At 48.4% G+C, this 15000-nt stretch overlaps 1 long non-coding RNA gene across 7 annotated transcripts in view; it reads right to left on the bottom strand.

The window, feature by feature from the left end:
• The window catches only part of LOC103611496, a 30467-nt gene extending 25544 nt beyond the window's left edge, over positions 1-4923 (bottom strand). For 3 of the 7 annotated variants that reach the window (XR_552304.2, XR_001859943.1, XR_001859942.1), the window contains exons 1-2: positions 2772-4917; positions 2165-2247 (exon numbers count right to left, since the gene is read on the bottom strand). This is a non-coding gene — a long non-coding RNA (uncharacterized LOC103611496). Of the gene's footprint in view, positions 1-2164; positions 2248-2571; positions 2654-2771 lie in introns of those variants that run through there. The other 4 variants (XR_001859939.1, XR_001859940.1, XR_001859938.1 and 1 more) reach the window with 3 other exon arrangements.
• Positions 4924-15000: the final 10077 nt, after the last annotated feature.

The following is a 15000-nucleotide window of genomic DNA, read 5'->3' as shown; positions in this document are numbered from 1 at the left end:
GGGCAGCTCGGAGGATGCATATGGCTTGTGTAGGTGGAGAGACCTAAGAGACTGTTACTTTGGGTAGGAAGTGGATTTTCCCTCTCCTATAATCTTGTTAAATTACCCTGGTTTTAAATCAATGATTTATATCTCCCTCTTCAAATCCAGAGGGGGAAAAAAACCCCAAACCCTCTCTAAACAGCCAGTGTGTGACAAGCAATACATTTTCACTTTCATTTACCCTCACACTGCAAAGTTCACTCAGCAAACCAGAAGTGTTAAAGGAAAATACTGGGAAGGACTGGTTAAAAAGAAAACCTTGGCTGAAGTGAGATGGAAAACAGATTTCCCGGGTGAGGTAAGTATCAGAAAATAATACATAATGTTAGACATCCGAAAAGGGAAGTAGGAAAATATTTAGGAATTTGCATAACCATTTGCAGCCTAAGAAAAGCACAAAAACCCAGTTTCATTAGGAAAGGACACTGCAAACAGTGCCAGGAGGTGCCATGCTCCAGGATCTTCCTGGGAAATGGCCATATCCTGTGCCCAGCACTGGTTTTCTGGGAGTGCCTGTGTGGAGCTGGCTGAGGATTCCCAAACAGATTTTCATTTGCCCTTTGGGTTTCAGGGAGCCTCCCTCCCTCCTCAGCCAGTTTGCATCTGTGCAGGTCCTGCAGCTTCCAGGGGAAATCATCTCTTAGCAACACCCACAAAAATAAAGTAAAGTAAGACCCGGCACAGACCTGGAGCTGAGGCCACGCTGCAGCCCACCTGCAACAGGGAGCACTCCGAGTCTATCCAATTAACTTCTCTTCAACCCTCCAGCTTTGTGGAAGCCCCACTGTGCTGCCATGGAGCACCAAGCCTTCGTTATTTGAAAGCCAACCCGGGCTGCACTAAAAGAAGGGTGGGCACAGGTCGAGGGAGGTGATTCCCCCCTCTCTTCCACGCTAGCGAGGCCCCACCTGGAGCACTGTGTCCAGCTCTGGGGTCCCCAGCAAGGGAAGGACCTGGACCTGCACCAGTGAGTCCAGAGGAGGCCACAGAGATGCTCCAGGGGCTACTGCTCCAGGAGCAAACAGCCCCATGCTACAGCCCGAATGCCCCAGGTGAGGTGTCACCAGCGGTGACAGCGGGGAGGAACCGCGTGTCCCAGCGCCACGAGGAAGCACCGACATCACCCACAGATGTCTCCAGCTCTGCTGACTCACTGCTCTTCCCCCCAGCAGGAACATCATCCCAGCCCCGGGAGCGCTCCCAGCGCAGCCGTGTCCCTGGGGCTGCATCCGGGGCTGAGCAAGAGGGGAACTCAAAAAAGCCCCTTTCTATTTCTGGTGGAGGTGGATGGAAATCACCAGGCTCCCAGTTCCCATGGGAAGGCACTAATAACCTCCTGGACACTGCCACATCCTTTAACAACCGTGCTATTATGGGGTGCTGAGCGAGCAGCCATGGGGCTCCTTCCCCACCAGGCACTGCCAGCACGGTCCCACCGTGCCCTGGCACGGCGCAGGATGGGACTTTGTGTGCCTGTCCCCACTGCCCACGGCGTGTTTGGAAAGGAAATCCCCCCACGTGGCCTGGAGCACCGTGAGGGAAATAAAGCCATCTGTTCCCTGAGACAGGCCAGCTTCAAACCAATTAATGTAAAGAGCCTGTATTAAAGGGTCTCTCCTCGATGCAAATCCCCTCTTGTAAACAAACCTTACCGGTCCCAGCCCCGGTCTCCAAGCCAAGTTCCAATCTGATTAGTTACTCCACATGCCTTAAATTCCCCCTTACTGTTACCAGTGAATAAAACTATCTTTTTGCTGAGATGCATTAAACACGGACTGAATTTCACCTTGAGGTGTCCTTTGCAGCAATAATTAGTGAAACTGGGACTTCTCTGGGTGAAAAACAAGCAATTTAATTTGTTTCTTGGCAGTAGTTGTCCTCCAGACCACCACCCACACAGCTCATCACACACTGAGTTTTATCTCCCATATTTGCACCATTCTGGACTATTTTTGGGTGCCTGCCTAAAGCAGAGCACAGAGGGCAAGGTGTGTAGTTCAGTATATTAAAAACAGGAGAATGAATTAATGAGAAGGGAGTTCAGCAACAGTTTTGTGCCATTCTCTGAGCAGCAGCCCTGGAAAGCACCTGTGGGGAAAGCACTTGGTGCGGGTGAGCTCACCTGGGTAGGACAAGGGCTGAGAGTTCCTGCAGGAACACACACTATGGACTCTGGAAAAGCACTGGGATGAGGAAACAGCCCCCCTATGGAGGAAATGCATTTGTTAACTGATGGTTTAAACGTGGGAGCACCAAACTGGAGCCACAGGCTGCTCCTGCACAGCTCAAGGAACCCCAAGGAAACTTCACGGCTCCTCTGAGCAGAAGCCTTCCCTCCCTCCACCAATACCCACTTTCTTTTCTCAGGTAATTAATTTGTCTTCTCAGTCTTTCCATTTAAAGACACGAGTCTGAAAGCTCCTCAAATTGTATCAGAACCTGGGAAAAGCATAATGTGCATCCCAGTCCTTCCCAGCTTCATCCCTGCCCCACTCTGCTCCCCACAGCAGGGATGTGGTTCCAGCTCACCTCCATCCAGCATTATAAAGGGTTTGATCCTGAGTTGCAACCAGCCTGATTTCTTTCCCTTGCTTTGTACACTTTTCTTCCTATTATGTTTAAAAATAGACAGGAAACTGATAAAATCATGAGAGCTACCTAAATATGAAGCTGTTTATACCTCACTGATTTGCGTTTCTTCCCTGTAAAGCAGAGTCTGTAGATGTTACCTGCGACGTTCACACAGAGGCTTTGCTTCTCATCTTGCTTCGAGTCAGGTCCCACAGTCTTCACTCAGGAGAAGTCCCTTTCCCCCAGCAGTAATGGAAATTTCCCAAACATGGACAAAATGATGGTGCTGCAGTAGAAGACAGTAAGAGAAGAGAGGGAGATGCATTTCCTGAAAGCAAAAAAAATAAGCTTTTCATTAAAGGTGAGCTCTGCTGCCAGCCCCAGGACTTCGAACCAGTTCAGAACAAACATCTCCCCGTTGGCCTGGAGGAGCAGAATGGGAAGTTTTGGTCTTAGAAAAAAATTCATGAAAAAGTGAAATTGTGGATGCCCTGTGTCTGTATGTGGGGCTGAAGCTCCCGGGAGCTGCTGAGCTGCCCTGAAAGCAGTGCAGGTAACCAGGGAATCTGACAGCCAGGGAAGAGTCAGTGCTGGGAACACTTGTGATTTTGGCATTGAAAGTGTTACGGAAAACTCGCCATAAAGTTCCTCTGAGGCTTTAATTTCCTCCCCCCAATCTTCCTTTGATTTTGATCCCCTCCTTTCCTCATGGCCTTTGAACTCTTAAAAAGGCACTTTGAAGAGATGTCATAAAGCGGGGGTTTATTCAGGAGCTCCCCTTTGATGCTCCTGCTCCGCGTGTGAAGTGCGGCCCCGCAGGATGCGGAGCCAGAGGAGCCAAAAGCCGACACAGAAAGGAAAGGGCACAAAAGTAAAAGTGTGGATGTGGTGTTTGGGAACAGCTCACGGACACAGGCACAACCCCACCCTGGATTCTGGGCTACAGGGACCTGGTGTGGTCACACCCAACCTGCTCCTGCAAGGGAGAAGCGATGGGGATGAGGGAAAGGGGCAGTGGGCTGGGAGTCCCTCATCCCAAAGGCCATCCCGATCTCCCCACAAGGTTACAGGTGTGTGGCAATCCCCCCATGCCCGTGTGATGTCCCCAGCTGTGTCAGTGTCACTTGGAGTATCTCTGGCACCCAACCCCCAGGGCTCAGCTCAGCCCAGCAGCTCCAGGAGTCGGTGCTGGGATCACCCTGCAGCCCTTCCCATCTCCAGCTGTCCCAGCCATGAAAGGTCCTTCTGTCAAACACACAGAACAGTATTAAATAATCAAAAATGTAAATAGTCCTGTGCACACAAGCTACCAAGAACAGGCCTGCAGCTTCCAAGCCCAGCCCACGGGAAGCTGATGGCACCGCCAAGGCAGAAGGCAGGGTGCAGAGCTCACCACCAGCACCAGCTCTTCAGACCTAGGGAACATGAGCACTCCAAACACCCTTTCCATACTGGACTAGCTCAGAATCACAGGAGCATTAAGGCTGGAAAAGCCCTCTAAGACCATCGAGCCCAACCCTGCTGCAGGCCAAGCTTAGGCTGGGTGACTTTCTTCCCGTCCTGAGCTTCTTTCTGAATTACAATGGGACATTTCCAGAGTGCAGCTGTTTGTGCAGCACAGGCCCCGTGGCACGAGGCCACCGGTCGGAGCCTCTCAACTTTGTTTAACCTTTGCATAGGGAATTGCATTAACTCGTCCAAGGGAACCTCTCAGCAAGGGAGAAACAGATGTTCAGGCATTAGATAAGCTACGAGCAAGTCCAGGGTGTTTATCAGCAGGGACGTGGGGTTGAGTTTGGGTTTGTTATTTTTAATGGGTGACCAGTGGTAGGAATTATTCAGGAATAAGTGAAAACTATCCTGAAAACTGCCTGAAGGGCTTCTGAAAGGATTTTTTCCTCAGTTGCTCCTTCTTACCTGCAATATCAATTTCTGTTCTTTTTTTTTTTTAAATTACAGCCAAGTATCTGCTTCCAGGACTGAATGCAGATGCAGCTGGAACAGGAAATTTTAACTTGCTTCCAACCTGGGAATTTTGCACTTTAAACTTGAGATAAGGAGGGAACTTGGTTTTAAAGACACACGTCCCCTAACAAAAGACAACTGTAGTTCCAGAGGGGCCACCCCACAGCCCTCCTGAGAAACCAGTACTGCAGAAAATGGCAACATCTAAAGAGCTAAGCATCCCTAGTGTGCATTTATTAAATTATCCCCAATTAATACACTCCTAGAATCACAGAGACACAGAACAGTTTGGCTCGGAGGAGACCTTCAAGATCACCCAATGCCACCCCTGCCATGGGCAGGGACACTTCCCACTATCCCAGGCTGCTCCAGCCTGGCCTTGGACACTGCCAGGGATCCAGAGGCAGTCACAGTTGCCCTGGGCACCCTGTGCCAGGGCCTGCCCACCCTCACAGGAATTAATTTCCTCTCAATATCCCATCTAATCCGGCCCTCTGGCAGTGGGAAGCCATTCCCTGTGTCCTGTCACTGCTTGTCCAAAGTCCCTCTCCAGCTCTCCTTGAGCCCCTTTAGGCTGCAATATTATATGCCCATATATACACACACTCAAAGGAGAAGGAGATTTGGGGACTGACAAATTCTCTACACTTAGAATTTTCCTCCCAAAGCATTTGGAAGAAGGACCAGCCCCTCTGTGGTGCCATGTGTTATCACCACCCAGGCAAAGCCACAGCTGCACTGGCACTGCCCAGAAGTTCTGACAGAGGACAAGAGAGACAAAGCAACCACAGCTTTTCCTGGTGCAGCCAAGGAGCCTTGGGAAGGACCACGGCAGCCTGGCTCCTCCTGCAGCTGCTCCCTTCACACGACCAGCCTTGAGGAAAGCAAGCAAAGAGAAAAAAATGAGGCAGTGAATGAAAAATGAGTATTTTGTGACGGGCATTTTGTGTTACCAACCTGTGGCAGATTTTTTTAAAGGCACAATCAAACATCTAAAGCTGCAAATATAAAAGCTGGCACTATGGAGAAAGCCAGCACCCAGCTACCCAAACATCACCCAAAACTCAGGGCCTGAGGTTTCCATCCTCCTTAAGCCCTGCTCTCTCACTCGCATGGAGCATCTCCCCAAGGACCTTCCCCAAGAGGAGGGCAGGGAGCAGAGAGCTGCCCTGCCACAGCCAAACCCACTCTGCAGCGAAGTAGGTCAAACTGAAATGCTTTGCTCTCAGCTGAAGGTCACCACTGTCTCCCCAGCCTGCTCTGGGAAGTTAAGTGTATTTACATTGAGAAGATGTGGAGAGGTTTTGGAGCTGGAAGTGGTTAGAGGAAAAACAGGCCATTAAAGAGAGCAGGAGCATGAGCCTGCATCCGAAATGGTGAACGCCAAGGGAGGAAAGAATGAAAAATCCCAAATAACAGACATTTCCCTCAAAGGGCAGGAGTGTTAGAGCTGCCTTCCCCACTCATGGGCAGGCACTGGGAGGTGTTCCTGTACAAACTACAGCACTGATGAGAGGTCTCGGGTAGCATTTGCAGAGGGCTTTGACATGGAAAGCCCAAATTCCCCTTTACGGAGGCAAAGTCTGACAAAAGCATAATGGAAAGAGGCTTCACACAAACCCACGCAAACTTTCCAGCCTGCCCTCCAAGTGGGAGCACTGGTGTTTCCATTAAGTGCCTGGAAGCTCAGAAAGCTTCCGGAGGAAAAGTAAACTCATGATTAGACTGAGCGCGACTTTTTCCTTGGATTTCTGCAGAATTTTTACAAGGAGTTTTGCAACAGTAGCAGGGATTGCCCCAGTGCACTTGTGGGTGTCTCTTCTGACTGCCCCACAAGAGGAACACAGATGTAGCCATTTCAGAGTATTTGTCTGAAATCATTGTTGGGGAGATCTGTCAGATGAGACTCCATGTAGAGGCAGAATCATAGACAAAGTCACAGAACTATTCAGGTTGGAAAAGCCCTCCAAGATCATCGAGTCCAGCCATTCCCCAGCATTGCCAATGCCACCTCATGTCCCCAAGTGCCACATCCACATGGCTGTTAGATCCCTCCAGGGATGAGGACTCCACTCTTCTTTCAGGGAAGAAATTTTCCCCAGTATCCAACCTAAACCTCCCCTGGTGCAACTTGAGGCCGTTTCCTTTTGTCCTGTCACCTGTTCTCGGGAGAGGAGACCGACCCCCACCTGGCTACAGCCTCCTGCACAAAACAGGTAGGAAACAACCCTGGATCTGAAGCCACACTGAACTTTGGGAAAGCCCAAACCTAAAGCAGGCTGCCTCTTCTGCCCCGGTCTCCCCAGCACGATCCCACCGCCCAGGGGGACTCCTGGAAGCATCAGGCAGGGGACACATCTTGACACAGAGGTTGCATCATGGCCATCATTCACACATTGTACAGACCATCTCCTCTGCTCCTGTGAAAGCCACAGCACTGCCTGCACAGGAGAGTTATGTTAGAAGACTAATTAATGTATTTTGGCTGTCTCCTAATGAAACTCGGCAGCTGGAAGCAGGCACGGTGCCAGCACCACGTGACCGCTCCGTTCTCCCTTGGACTCGGTTCAGGAATCTCTCTGCTGAAGTATCCAGTTGTCCTGCACGACTCTTTTTCCCCCCAAACTGAACTAATCAATGTCTGGCTGCGAGTTACCATGGAGGGAGGGGGAGAAACATGCCTGGAAAAGCTGTTGTACATCACCCACGGTATTCCAGCCCCGCTGCCATGCGGCCATACACAGGATTCCACTCCTCCATTTATCTTCCCGCGAGCAGAACGGCTGGAAGCGGATGAGTGCCTGCCATGGAGGGCAGTTTTGAGTGAGGTTATTGCATTCTTGACTTAAGCCCATTTTTCTGGTTTCCGTGCAAACGTCAATGAATTTTAAAAGGCGGCATTCAGCCCGGACGTTCCGATTCAGACCAAATTCAGCATCTCTCTGCAGGGGGATTATGCTCCTGCCTGGCAGAGGGGAATCCATTGGATTTCTTCTCCTCTCACCATTACAACCCCTGACTGTCCCACACATCCCAGTTACCTCCATTTGTTGCTGCACCATTCCCATGACTCCAGGCAGGAACACGCACTCTAAAAGCACAGGAGTATAACTGCTTGCACCTCATACACGAACACACACACGCACACAGGTGTGTGCCGGCACCGAGCACGGCAGGAATGTAAATACATTTTACTCCTAATTATGGAAAGTACTTTGGCAGGAGGCGGCCAGGGACACAAAGAGCTACTATTGAGGTTCCTCAGGCTGTGGCCTCCATTCAGCACACAATTGACAATATTTAGACAGCATGGGCTGGTTCCTTCCTTCGCAAGGTAACTTCCTCGTCTGGCAGCCCCGGGCGGGCTGTAAACGACCTTGTGTTTGAGGACAGTGTCAAATCAAATAAGTGGGCGAAGGCAGCGGCGCCTGCTCGCTGCTGCTGCTCCACCACCATCCCCTGCTCCCTCCTCTCCACCCGCAGCCCCTCGGGCTGAACAGAGCTGGAAGCTCTGGCAGGAGATGCTCCCATGCTGCCCAGCAGGGAGGCAGCAGCCAGGGAGCACCAGGCGATCCTGCTGCACAAAGCAGGGACAAAAATTATAATAAAGACTTACTTATTAATTCCAAAGGAATTTCATCTGGGGGGTTGTCTGTCTCATCTCTCCCCTCCCATTTCCAGCCTTCCCCTGGCAAACTCTCACCTCCAAGATGCTCAAAGATTTGCTGGTCTTTCACTGGGCAGCTTCACTTCCAATCCCCTCCGCCCTGTCCGTGCCCTGTTCCAGTCTGGCTCCCGTATCACAGAGGTCCAGACCACAAGGCACACTGACTTCTGCAAGTCTGGCTCTAAAACCAAATAAAAAGCTTTTCATTGACACTCAAGTGTAGGTGCAGCAAGTCAAAAGCCTTATTTTCATGTTTTACAGAGCTCCCACCTGAATAAATTCATTTTAAGTGCCACTTTTCCATTTGTGGATTATGAAAGGTTGGGAGGTCTGGATGCCATCACCAGGGACCAAAAGGCAATATATCAACTACTGCAGGAGCCTGTCAGTGCTGCTGTACCCCACGGCCACGGGCACTGCAGAGCCTTGCCAAGCACTGCCCCTGGTGACTCCAAGCACGACCAGAGCCCTGCCTCGGACACACGGACGGACACATGGACAGATGGACAGCAGCAGGTCTGCTGCTCACAGGGTAGGACAGGCACATGGCCATAAAGCAATAGTGGGACTTGAATGTGACATGGCTCAGTGGAAGAAAAATCCCTACTATAAAATATTTCCTAATCCACCCACCTTCCTGCTCCCGTTTGGAGCAGAACGGCTCCATTGTGCTCTGGGGTTTGCTCAAGGCAGAGCCTGCACAGGGAAAGGAGGGGCTGCACATCCCTCAGCATGAACACACCCCCCAACCCAACTGGGGCTCTTGCAAACACCCAGTTTGGATCCAGGTGTAGCCCATTTCCAGCTATAATGCACAGCATCACCTTAAATTACAAATCACATGTACCTGTGGGTGTAAGTGCCTGAGGCAGATTTGGCACACCAACAGCTATGGGAGAAATCTGGAGAAATACAGTGGCATGAGATTGTTGGCTTTGCATATATTTAATTTTCCAGCCATTTTTAATCATATGGAACCACAGCTTAGGGGTGTTGGAGCATCACTGCTGCCAGCCCAGAGGACAGAGTGGCTCTGTGTGTCCAGCCATGAGATTTGAAGCTCTGTCCACAGTGGGAACATACACCATCCTATCGAACTCACAAAACATCAGCAAGCTCAGCATCTTCCAGGGAGAAGGATCACCAGGTTTAAAATCAGACCAGAAGCAAGAGGTGCTCCCTGTTTTCTCCCACTCAGCACACAGAAAGTTTTCCCCAGCCCTTGGTGGGTCTCGAGCAAACAACCAGGGAAGGTTTGAGTTTATTCCACTCGTGCAAGGAAACTCCTCTGACAAACCAAACAGGGGTTTGGCAGAGGAGCTGCAGCACCATATGGTTCCTCACTCCTCACACACACAGCCCTCCACAGTAATGCAGGGACAGAAGCACTAGGTGGCAAAAAAAGCCAACAGGTCCTTATTTGTTACAATCTGGAAATGAGCATTAATGTCTCCATGAAATTCTGGGAGTTTAATAACAACCATGATGGGTCTCAGCCCAGGACCAGTGTGTTTTCTTGTTCCCAGTGAAGGATGGAAGTGAGGGCTCACAATCAGACAAAGAAAAGGGGGAGAAAGGGGTTAAACCCCAAATTGTTACTAAATAAATAGTACCAAAGTAGAAAAAAACATCTTGCTGGATTTCTGAGCACCACTTCCTTCCTGGCAATGGCCATGTAATAAAGCATCAAAATAAACAGTAATCGAAAAAATAAATATCTGGAAATGGTCTGTATTCCAGATGAGAAACATCTGCAGGGGTAGATCAGCAGATCTTTTCTCTTTTTCCTGGGCAATTAGTTGGACAATTCTGCACTCTTATAGGTAAAATTATTCTCCCAGCCTCTTCTATCACCTCATAAATTAAATCAGCATTTTTGCAAAGGAAGGTAAAATCAATAAATACCTCTGGATAAATAAGAGCATAAGACTCCCTCAGATGTAGCTGAGCCATTCTCCTTGGGACCGTTTCCTGTGCAGCTCTGCTCATTTCCAACTGCGCTTTCTCAAAAGGATGGGGGGAAAACAACAACCCTCAAATGCTTTAACATTTAAAAGTAAGATTATAATTTTTCCTGTGCTAAAACGAACATGAGGTTAAGGGCTGGATTAGACCAATGGATCGACTGTGTGACTTGTTACAGACCATAAACAGGGACAGTCCCATTAATTTTGGAACCACCACTGCCAATTATGAAAGCATTGTGCTTGCCATACACATCGATTAGAAAAGCTGTTTATTTGAACTAATAAAGCAGTAAATGAGCTGAAATTGTCTTTTCTTTATTTTTAATATGATAAATGGAATAAACTATGAGTACATCTGTTCCAAGCTCCCTCTCTAAAACATGTTATGCCTGAAAAGCCTGAAAAATGTTCTTTTCTATTCCAACATTTCAAAGTAATGATTTTCTGCAAAGCATCACCTACAAAACATCCATCAGGCTTACACAGTTTAATCCTCATTCTGCATTTAGCTCCCTTTCTGCTAAACCACATTACATGGGGAGGAGAAAATGGGCATTAGCCTCCAGATAAATCATGGGCAGCTCTGGCTCAGCACCCCAGGGTGCAGCTCTCTGAGATGCCACAGAATCGTGGAATCATTTAGGTTGGAAAAGGCCTCCAAGATCAAGTCCAACCATTAAGCCACCACTAAATAAAGTCCCCAAGTGCCACATGTACATATTCAAAGTGCCAGGGTGATCTCTTTCAGACAAATCTGTATTACAACAGTAGGAAGGAGCCAGAGGGCCAGACACAAAACTGTCTCTCTTTTAGCCACAAAACTCTTTTCCCTCTCCCATTATCACTATTTTTTTAAACCTTGCTGCTCTGAGCCTCTCCCAGCAGGATAAACCCCTGGTCACCTTGAGCAGGAAAATGCACACAAACCTCTCGGATTTTAAAAACATTCCCACCAAATAGCAAGGAAAAGTCCCTCCAGCATCTGTGCAGCACTGCAGCAGTCCTTCCTCCCCTGAGACACCACACCATTATTCAATAGAGTAAATGCTGAAATTTTTTTTTGGCCAGGCACTGAGATGACACAGCACATCAAGGCAAATCCATATTCCAGTTTTGGGATCTCCCAGGATCAGTCCAGCTGGAGCTGGGAATGCAAACCTGCTCCCTGCACTGCCTCAGAATGGGAGCTTAGTAAAATAGCAGAGAGAGGAAAAAAGTGTCACCAGATAATGAACACCTTATTTTAGGCTGTGGTTAAGTAATTTGCTTTTCTGAGAAGGGAGGTTTTTTATTGTATTTAGTGGGGTTTTTAGGGCAGCCATGGTGAAGTTTCTACATAAAGGAAAAGCAAACAGCTGAAGAGTCCTCGCTGGGCTTTGATCCTCCCTGCAGTGAGCAAACCATGAAGTGATTGTTAAATCCTAATCCGATTTAAAACTGCTTTTGAATGCTTTAGGGGAGGAAGTGCTGGCTCTCACCATCCTGTCCAGCCCAGGGGTTTAAAGCTGTGTCACTGTGCCTGTGCAAAGCCAGGATCCCCCTCCCAGGCAGCTGCTGCTTCGGCCCAAAACACCCACCCTGAGATAAAGCACATTAAACTAGTTATATTTTTAATTCCAGAAATACCATTCAAAAGGAGTCAGGATTAAGCAACCTGCAAAAATGTAACACAGCAACTGCCAACCAAACTTCAGCTGCAGCATCTTCCCCGTGAGAGTCTCTCATGACATGGTGGCAGAGGAGTTTTATGCCACCTATTGTTTGTGCCACTACCCTGTTATTCTCTGGAGCCCTCTGGTTTGTAGCCAACAAGGAGATTATCTCGAAATGCAGCTGGGCACAGGTACACCTGTAGCCCAATGACCCCATTATTACAGAGTCAGAGAGGTGTAGGACCCTGCCAGTCCAGGGGCTGCACAGCCAGAGTGACAGCCCTGGTTTCAAAGGGTTCATGAAGGAGAAAACCGGGAACACTGAAGATTTAGGATGCTCACATCTGGATTCTGTCACTGTAGCAGGATAAAACAAAGCCATGATCCAACCGTCTTTGGTCAAGTGTGGATCAGAAGATGAGCAAACACATCCCAGCTCAGCAAGTCGTTATTTTCTGTGTGTTCAGTTCACCAAGAGCCTGGTAGGAGCAGAGATTTCAACATGAAAACCAAGGCCCCAGGACACCAGGATTAGAAATGTGCTGGCAACTGGCAAGATATCAGAACACTTTCCTTGGCTGGAGCCAAAAAGCAGCAATTTTGCCTGGAACTGGTTATAAATCCCAGCTCCAGAAAAGCTTAAGAGACTGAGTGTGATCACTGACACAGGAGAACCAGGACACGGGTGTTGGCTCCAGGGACAAGGGATAGCATGGATCTTCAGGGGAAAAACAAGCTTCCATGTGCCAGTGCAGGATGGCTGCAGCTCTCCTGGTACTGGATCCCAGCTTGAACATGGCCTGAGAGCTGCTTCAGCCCCACAGTGAAAGACTTCATGTTCTCCAGGACGTTTCAAAAGGCAGGAACAAGGAAAGGCAAGAGCAGGACCCTCCCCTCCCTTCCAAAAGCAACTTCTAAAGAGCAAAATGACCTTTACTTCAGGGGAATGTGCTTATGTAGCAAGACTGTTACATTTTTTGAAATGATCTCTTTTCAAACAATTAAAATCCACGCCCACACCATGTGCAAGGCCGCGAGTCAAATCCCTGCTTTACATCACACACGGCACTTTTAAATGACATCTCCTTTTTCCGGGGTGGAAAATCACAGTCAGCATTTGTATATAAATATTATTACACAGCTTGAATGTGGAAGCCAGGAAACAGAGAGTGCTGCATGACAACGTGCTAAAAATTCCTTGCTGCATTTTTTTTGCGTGGAGAAGCCAGCACTGTTTGTACAGGGATCCCATTGTCACCCACGGCGCTGTGCTCGCGGCAGCTCGCCCAGGACCAACACGTCCTCCTGCAAGCAGAGCGAGCAGCATGTAGGAAATTGTCTCCTGGGCTCCTGATACTCATTCACTGCTCTCCCAAAAATTACAGATCCATTTAACCTGTGCATACATTAGATGCCAGGCTGTTGTCATGCTCTGACTACTCACCTGCCTAAGAACAGGAACACAATAATTAGGAGGGTGAGCTTGTCCTCCAGAGAGAAGCAGATGAAGAAACTGCTGGCACACATTCTTTAAAGTAATAATAGCATTACTTATCTTATTAATATTGCTGTATTCTAATGAAAGTACATTTTATTAGACAGATTTTCAACCTCAACAGTCCCCTTTCATAGCTCACAAGTGGCTGACAGGGCCAAAGGCTAGGACTGGACTTCGTTTTGGGCTAAGATTAAGCTTAGGGTCAGCTTGCCATGCAGTAGCTTGAGCGTGTCTGAGTGGCACCAGATCCTAATTTCTCCTGGGACACTTTAACTTGTTATTCCAGGGCTAGAGAGACAGCAGTTAAATAGCCCAGGGCTTTTCCATCTCCAAGGAACAAATGACAACACCTGAAACTGAAATCGCCAGCCTCCAGATCATCAAACCTTAATCCCTCCATATCAAATGGTCAAGTCCTTGCTGCTAAAAATACCCCAAACTGGCCAACGCCGGCTCTTCAAGCATCCAGAAATAGTGGTTGGTTTTCTGAAAGCCACACACTTCCATGTGTGCACAATGTGCTGCTTGCCTTTGAAAACAAAAACACTTCCACAGGACATACACACTGTTCCACTAGAGCAGTCGATCCAACCCTGAGGCACAAAAACCTCCAACAGGGAGAAGCCACGTCTGGCACACACCGATCACAAACAGTCAACAAAACACGGGGCACTTTGGGGCTCCTGAGCACTGACATCAAACTATTCCTGTCGGGAAGCACCAAGATAATGAAACACGAGCCAGGAAAGACACGTGGCACGAACACAGACACCACGGCACGGGCAGAGCGTGCAGCCCCTCGCCAAGGCTGTCCTTAAATCATCTCTTCACTTTCCTGCTGGACAAAGCAAAACCAACTTGTCAAAGGTGCTGAAGCTACTTCAGACTTCCTAAGAGAGCCTGGGACAGAAAAGGGACACCTGACACTCCCTGGAGAATATTTTAAAGAAAAAAACGTGGTTTGAACCGTAAAGTGCCTGGGATGGGGAATACAGGAAAAGTGGACTAAGGTGGGGGGTTCCATTCAACCTGTTGTTTCACTGCTCTGCAAATCTCCCTAAAATTCCTAAAGACGGCAAAACCTTTCCCTTGGGAGCTTCCAACCTCAGAGCACGTCAGAAGAGCCCATAGAGCTGGACCAGGGCCTCTGGCCCAAAATACCCCCAGGGTCAGATCAGTAGGACAAATCCACATAATTTCATTATTCATATCACTGAATTTGTTGAGATAGGACAAAAAATTTTGAAGGTTCCCTGCCTCTTTGGCTGCCAAGTTCCTGTCAGGGATATCAATTCACAGATCAGCTATCAGAATTTAACATTCCTGGCAATTCTGGGGGCCAAGATTTGATTTGATTATGAAAATTCAGGGTCATTTCCAAACTTTATCCATTCTGGTTCTAATTACTTCAATAACTGAGACAAGTTTTGAGGTGAAAACTCAAGTCTCTTTCAACACATGGTTTAATGAAAAAAAATTCACAAAATCAAAGGTCAAACAGGTCAAAATTAGTACAAATAACTTTTCCCTTCTAACGTTAACCCTTACAAAGGGTACTGGACATAACTCGATGGACGTGGGAAGTGCTCCCATCCATTAGATGGACAGAGGACTTTGCTTTAGAACGGAAAGAGGGGG

Source organism: Corvus brachyrhynchos, unplaced genomic scaffold (genome assembly GCF_000691975.1).
Source record: "Corvus brachyrhynchos isolate BGI_N302 unplaced genomic scaffold, ASM69197v1 scaffold21, whole genome shotgun sequence".
NCBI lineage: Eukaryota > Metazoa > Chordata > Aves > Passeriformes > Corvidae > Corvus > Corvus brachyrhynchos.
The sequence above is the reverse complement of the archived record's forward strand: the minus strand, read 5'-3'. Positions and strand labels throughout refer to the sequence as shown.